This window comes from Orycteropus afer, unplaced genomic scaffold (assembly GCF_000298275.1).
Source record: "Orycteropus afer afer isolate SDZICR_OR568_19922 unplaced genomic scaffold, OryAfe1.0 scaffold00535, whole genome shotgun sequence".
Lineage (NCBI taxonomy): Eukaryota > Metazoa > Chordata > Mammalia > Tubulidentata > Orycteropodidae > Orycteropus > Orycteropus afer.
This window is the reverse complement of record NW_006922122.1, coordinates 832,674-840,762: the sequence shown is the minus strand read 5'-3', so window position 1 is coordinate 840,762 and position 8,089 is coordinate 832,674.

The window sequence follows — 8,089 nt, the reverse complement described above, 5'->3', positions numbered from 1 at the left end:
TTGGGTAGATCACAACAGATTATGGATGACATTGAGAAGAATGGAAATTCCTGGATATTTAATTGTGCTCATGAGGAACCTGTACATAGACTGAGATGCAGTAATTTGAACAGAAGTAGGGGTGGTTTAAAATCCGGAAAGGTGTGTTCCTGGATTGTATCCTTTCACCAGTCAGTCAGTATGCTAAGTAAATAATCCAATAACAACTGACTATATGAAGAACAATGTAGCATCAGGATTGGAGGAAGATACATTAACAACCTGTGCTATTCACATGACACAATCTTGCTTGCTGAAAACAAAGACTTGAAGCACTTACTAATGAAGTTTAGAGACCACAGACTTCAGTATGGATTACACCTGAACATAACGAGAACAAAATTCCCCACAACTAGACCAATAAGTACCATGATAGACAGAAAAAAAGATTGAAGTTGTCAAGTATTTCATTTTACTTTAATCCACAAGTAACACCCATGGAAGCAGGAATCAAGAAATCAAAGGACATATTACATTGGGGAAATCTGCTGCAAAAGACCTCTTTAAAGTTATTTATTTATTTATTTTAAAGTCACTTTGAGGACAAAGGTGTAAGGACAACCACAGAAGAATTAATACATTTGAATTATGGTTTTGGCAAAGAATATTGAATATACCAGGGAATGATGCTCTGGTGGTGTGGTACCAAAGGCATTTGACTGCTAACCAGAAGGTTCGTGGTTCAAACCCATCAGCCACTCCTTGGATGGAAGATTGGGCAATCTACTTCTGTAGTGATACTGCCTTGGAAAGCGAAGGAGGGATCTCTGTGAGTTGCATCTGACTCTACAGCAGTGAGATTTTTTTTTTTTTTTTTTTTTTTTTGACAGAATAACAAATAAATCTGTTCTGAATGAAATACAGCCAGAACGTTCCTTAGAAACAAGAATAGCAAGACTGCACTTCTCATACTTTGGTCACATTGTCAAGAAGGACCAGTGCCTGGAGAGGATATCATGCTTGTGAAGGTAGAAGGTCATGAAAAAAGGGGAAGACCATCAACATGTACTTCCACAGTGGCTGCAATAATGGGCTAAAGTGTAACAAAGATTGTAATGGACAGGCAGTGTTCAGTTTTCTTGTTCATAAATTTGCTATAATTAGGAACTGACTCCATAGCACCTAAGTATAAAAAGAAAACCAAAAAATATGAACTGTAACAATAAGCAACATCATAATAAACAGAGAAAATATTGAAGTTGTCAAGGAATTAATTTTACTTGGATCCACTAGTTGATGGAAGCAGCAGTCAAGCAATCAAAGAAAGTATTCCATTGTGCAAATCTGCTGCAAAGACCTCTTTAAAGTGTTCAAGAGCAAAGATGTCTAATGTGATCTTTATCCTAGCCATGGTGTTTTCAATCACCTCATGAGCTGTGAATGCTGGGCTGATACAAAGGAAAACTGAAGAAGAATTTCTGCATTTGAATTTTCATGTGGTGAAGAATATTAAATACACCATGGACTGACAGAAGAAGGAACAAATCTGTCTTGGGAGTATAAACAATGGTCCTTAGAAGCAATGATGGCCAGACTTCATCCCTCACACTCTTATGAGGATCTTATTATGAGGAGGGACTAGTCCTTGGAGATGGACATCATGCCTCGTAAAGTAGAAAAAGAGGAAGACCTCAATGAAGTTGATTGACTCAGTGGCTGCAACAGTGGGCTCAAACATGGCTATGATTATGGGATGGCACAGGACTGGGCAGGACCAGGCAGTGTTTTGTTCTGTTGTATATGAGAATACTGTGAGTCAGAACTAACTTTATGGCCCCTGACAACAATGTAAATGAGTAAGAAACAATAACAATAAAAAAGGGAATGGTAGACTCAGTATGCCTGAAAAAGCAGAAAAAAGGAAAATAGAACAATAAAATAATCCGCATAGCAGAAAAACTTTGAGGAAACATACTCCTCACCTTCTCAATTTCACTTCCCTGTATATCACTTCTTCTTGAGTGCAGGAAGATCTTGTGACTTGCTTCCAGTGAAAAAGACTTGGCAAAGCTATTGATCTGTCACACTACCAGACCTGCCATAAGGCAACTGAGTATTTTTCCCAGGCCTTAATCTATTTGAGGAACTCCATATATCTGCCCAGTTGAATTTTAGAAGTCCTTTCGAACAATGAGTCTTTTCTCCATTCTGTTTTTCCCTAGTTTGAATGATATTGTCTATATTTTCCCTACATTTGTATCAGAACAGGTGAATGTTTAGTTTTAGAATTTCATAAATGGAGAGGAATTTTATCCCAGAAATTATACTAACTGATTATACTCAGAATCTAATCTATAACTGGACCAGATATAGATGATGAGATTTTGAATTTTTAACTAATAATGTAGTTAAATAAGATTCTTGATTGAGAAATTTGGGAGAGGCATGTGAATTCATCTTGCATGTGGAAGGAATGTGAATCATTGGGAGCCATACAGTGGACTTTGGTGGATATGTTTTTAAATGTCCTCAATAATCCTTGTTTCCTGGTGTCCATGCCTTAGTTTAATACCATTCCCCTGACATGTGACGAATTCATTCATTTCTTATAGTCAATGGATTGTAGCGAAGGTGATAATATTTCACTCTAATACATTTATTGTGTTATAATAAACTATATCTTGCTAGCAGAACTGCCCTGAAGTCTCTCTCTTCTTTACTGGCTTTGAAGAAGCAAACTTCCATGACTCTTACAGCTGAAAGAAAATTCTCTCAAGATCACGAAGTAACTGGAAACCAGGCCTTGCTCAGCAAAGCCTACAGATGAAAATCAGCCTTGGCTAACACTTTGATTGTAGCTTTATGGAGAACCCAAGTAAGCTGTGCCTATATGTTTAACCAACAGAAACTGTGAGGTAATGAATATGTTTTACTTGAATTCTCAAGTCCAGAATACTTTCTTACTGAGCATAAAACTTTAATACAGTCTCTGTGCTTACAAAATTATTTTCAATGTCACTCACAACTTAAGCAATGCAGAAAAAATATATTAAATTAATATTTTCGCATTTCCATTGTTGACAATGGAAGGGAAAGTGTTTGTCTTCTAGACTGTTGGATGAACGTTTTTTATAATCAATTTGGAGAGTGATTTGGAAATATCAGTCAAGAATTGCTTTGTGTATATATTTTTATACAAAAGTTCCATTTTAGAATATATTTATTAATTATATACTTTTAAAGGTATACCAGAAAAAAAAATATATATATACAATGCCTTTTATTGCAAATTTTTTTTAAACAGCAAAATTTTTTTTGCCCCCAATTAGACTTTTTTTTTCTTTAAACAGCAAAAATTTATAAAAATATAACACAAGCATGTGTCTGTCTTTAGAAATCTGGTGAACTTACAGTACCAGTATAATGTTATACTAGAAATCAATAAGTAGCAGAGCAATGTCAATAGAAAATTAAAATTTTTTAAATGTAAAAAATATTACATATACATATCTCTTTGTTCTTCTCTCACAAATGCATGATTAATTTTAGTGTTTTTTTTTTTTTTTTAATTTGTATATCTTACTTAATTCTTTACTTTTTTATTGAAATGTAATCCACCAGCCACTCCTCGGAGGGAAGGTTGGGCAATCCTACTTCCGTAGTGATACTGCCTTGGAAACCCAAGGAGGGGTCGCTATGAGTCAGGGCCGACTCGATGGAAAATAACAACAACAACAACAATATTTTTGAAAACCTCACAAGTATATAAAATTCATACTGTGCAAGTACTAAAGTTTTTCCTCAGAATTTATTACATTCTCTCTTTCTTTTGTTAAAAAAAAAGCTTTTTAGTAAACACATTGCTGCCCCAAACAAGGAAATGTTTACTAATCCACCTTTCAGTTATCTGTAACTATGTGACTAAGTTGTAGTCAAGAGTATAGAATTGCTATGTGACACTTCTGAACATATCTATGGTGGAAAGAATAATGGTTCCCAAAGACGTCCAATTTCTAATCACAAGAGCAAGTGAATATGTCACATTGCAAGGCAAAAGTTATTTGACAGATATAAGTTTGAGAATCTTGAAATACGGAGACTATCTTAGCTACCTGGATTGACCCAGTCCAATAACATGAACCATAAAAAGTGCAGAAGCCATCTAGCCTTTGGTCAGAGAGAGATGTGACAGTAGAAGAAAGGTCACAGTAACATTAACTTACTGGTTTTCAGTAATGTGCATGTTCTCTAGAAGTTGCAAAAAGCAAATGAGTGAATTCAACCTTAGAGCCTCCAGAAATAAATGCAGTCCTGCTAATACTGTTATATTAGTCTGGTGACACCCATGTCCAATTTCTTCCAATTTCTTCCCTGAAGAACTGTAAAGTAACATACTAGTGCTGTATCAACAGTTTATTTTGAGGCTCATTTTATTTATTTATTTTAGAAACAATGGAAAATTAACGTAGTACTCTTAATGGAGAGTACTTGCACTTTTTATTTATTTTTCCCCCCTCATTACTGTGGTCTGAAATACCAACATGTAAGCAAAAGCTAGTGTAGCCATGCAAGAACTCAAGGTAGAAATCATAACTTGTAGATGATGATGAAAGGATAAAAAAGAAGCTTGGAGCACAAATGAGCATACAACTTTCATATAGGAAGGGTATTGACTCTCTTACATATACCCAAAGCCAAATCCATTGCCATCAAGTCGATTCTGACTCACAGAATTGCTATAGGACAGAGTAGAACTGCCTCATAGTGTTTCCAAGGCTCACTCAAAATCTACTGGAACTAACTGAGAGATTTGACACAGTGACAGGATACGTGATCAACATCCAAAAATCAATTGCATTCCTCTACACCAGCAAAGAGATTGCTGAAAAGGAAATAAAGAAATCAATACTTGACGGCTAACAAGAAGCCTGGCAGTTCAAACTCACCAGCCACTCCTCGGAAGGAAGATGGCGCAATCTACTTCCGTAGTGATACTGCCTCAAAAACCTATGAGTCGGGGCTGACTTGACAGCACATAGCAACAATAACAACAACAGTGAAAATTAAACACTTGAGAATTAATCTCACTAGGGACAGAAAGACCTGTACAAAGAAAGCTACAAAAGGCTACTTCAAAAATCATAAGAGATCTACTTAAATGGAAGAACATACCATGCTTATGGATAGGAGTATTGAACATTGTGAAAATTTCAATTCTACCCAGAGCAATCTATATATTCAATGTGATCCCAGTCTAGAATACTTTAACATTCTCTAAGTAAACAGAAAAAAACAATTGCTAACTTTGTATGGAAAGGAAAGATACCTTGGATAAGCAAAGCACTATTGAAGAAGAAGAACAAAGTAGGAGGTCTCACACTCCTGGGATCTTAAAACCTACTATACAGCCACAGTAGTCAAAACTGCCTGGTATTGGTACAATAACAGACAGACCAATGGAATAGAATTGAGAACTCAGAAATAGATCCATCAACCTATGGTCAGCTGATTTTTGACAAAAGGCCAAACTCCATTAGATGGGGAAGAGATTGTCTGTTTAACAAATGGTGCTGGCAAAACTGGAGATCCATTTGCAGAAAAATGAAACAAGAACTTTACCTTACACCTTACACAAAAGCTAATTCCAGATGGATTAAAGACTTAAATGTGAAACTTAAAACTGTAAAGTTACTCAAGGAAAAACTAGGACTAATTTAGGGGCCCTAAGATATGGCATAAATAGACTATCAAGTATAACACAAGATGCACAAACAGCAGAAGTTAAACTACATGAATGGAACCTTCTAAAAATTAAATTTTTATGTGCTTCCCAAGACTTTTCCAAAAGAGAACCTACAGAATGGAAAAAAAAAAAAAATGGCAAAAGCATATCTAACAAGTGACTTATCTCTAAATTTTATAGAAAACTCCAACACTTTAACAACAAAAAGATAATGTAATTAAAAAATTAGTGGAAGACATGAATAGATATTTCACCAAAGAAGATAATCAGGCAGCCAACAAACATGAAGAAATGTTCATGATCATCGGCCATTGGAGAGATGCAAATTAAAACAACAATGAGATTCCATCTTGACTCAACACAAGTATCAAAGTTCAAGATAGAAAATAACAAATGCTGGCATGAATGTGGAGATATTGGGACTCTCATACACTGCTGATTGTTCTGTAAAATGGTACAAATACTGTAGAAAGCAGCATGGCAATTCCTTAAAAAGTTTTAATGAGAAACATCATTTGATCCAGTCATTCCATTACTAGGTATATATCCTAAAGAAATGAGAGCCAGGCCAAGAACAGATATATGCACACCCATCTTATTGCAGCACTATTTACAATAGCAAAAAGATAGAAACAACTTAGGTGCCCGTCAGCAGAAGGATGGATAAACAAACTGTGCTACTTACATACAACAGAATATTATGCAACTCTAAAGAATAATATAGAATCTGCAAAACACCGCATAACATGGATGAACTTGGAGGATATTATGCTGAGTGAAATACGTCAATCACAGGAGGACAAATACTGTATTAGTCCATTATTGTAAAAAGTTAAGGAAAGGTTTATATATGGAAAGAAATTTTCTTTATGGCTTACCAGAGGTGGGAGGGGAGGGAAGGGAACACTGTTAGATATGTAGAGAGAAATATCGGTTTGGGTGAAGGAAAGAGCAATGTGCCAAAGGTGACTAGTTAACACAGTGGCATTGAGGGAAAGGAAGAACTAGTGAGGTTCATGGGAAGTACAGACAACAAAGATGGCCCCTTTTTCATGTACAGTACTACATTGTCAGTGATGCAAACACTGATATATAGGTGATAGATGGATGGACAGGCTGAACTATTAGGTATATCTATGCAGGAGAGAGTGTGCCCATGACCATGTACAGGGTTGGCAGACAATGTTTCTACAAGTGTATTAGTATGCTCTATAAGAATTTCTTCCTCTTCCGGTAAGATGGAGGAATAGGCAGACAAGCGACACAGACCCTCTTCAACAAAGAAAAGTAAAACCAATTGACAGAGATACAGAAGATAATCCTGGAACACTGAACTTTTAAAGGAACTATACAGAAGTGGATTGGGCACCAACTAGTGGAAAAACCTGAAAGAAAGCAGTGAGTACAGAGATGGTCAGAGCTGCAGACTGTCAGTTACTCTGACATAACCAGCAGCCTGAACATTTCCAAGTGGTGTTGGGATCTGAGAATTGACCTAAAGATCAGTCCCGGTCACCAAGGGCTGCTGGGAAAACTGCTCTGGTGGCTGATGACTAAGAAGACAACATGAGCTGTGGACTTTCTGCTGTCTGGTGGGCACAACCATTTTGATTGTTTACACATGGCAGCCATTTTGGATATTTAAAGAGACTGAGGGTGCAGCCACTTTGAATGGTTACAAGTGGCAATCATATTGGATTTTAAAGTGATAGCATTCTCATTCAGATTCCAGGGACCTAAGAACAGGCAGCGAGGCTAGAAGCAGGGAGAGGACAGAAAAGGCAAAGGGGAACAGAACAGATCGAGGAGTCAGCCGCAGGGACCCAGGTGAAGACAGGGAACCCAGGCCAGCCACCACAAGCAGCGAGGTGGGAAACAGTGAGAATAGAAAAGGCAAAAGGGACTGGAACAGATCGAGAAGTTAGCCACAGAGATACAGGTAAGGGTGGTTTGAGGGATTTCCAAGAGCTAAGGGAGACAAACTTGTCTGTCGGATTGCCTACTGTGGTGATGTGTTGTTGTGAGTCTTCAGGCTGTGCCACTGGTATTATAAAGCCATTGGGGTGCACCTGGTGCACAGATATCAGCCCAGCTTGCAGACTGAAATAGACTAGGAAGAAGGAGGTGGCTATCTACTTCTCAAATAACTGGCCAAGGCAAATAACTGGCCAAGGAAAACCTTATGAATAGCAGAGAAACACTGTTTGATACATTACTGCACAACTTTATGAATAGTCCAGAAACATTGTCCAATACAGAGGAGGAAGATGAGTCATTTAGCTTAGAAAGCTCTCAAAGTAGGAATGGGAAAGAGCTGCATCATCAGAGTAAAATCAACCTTACTTATATGGATAAGGTAAAGCTTTC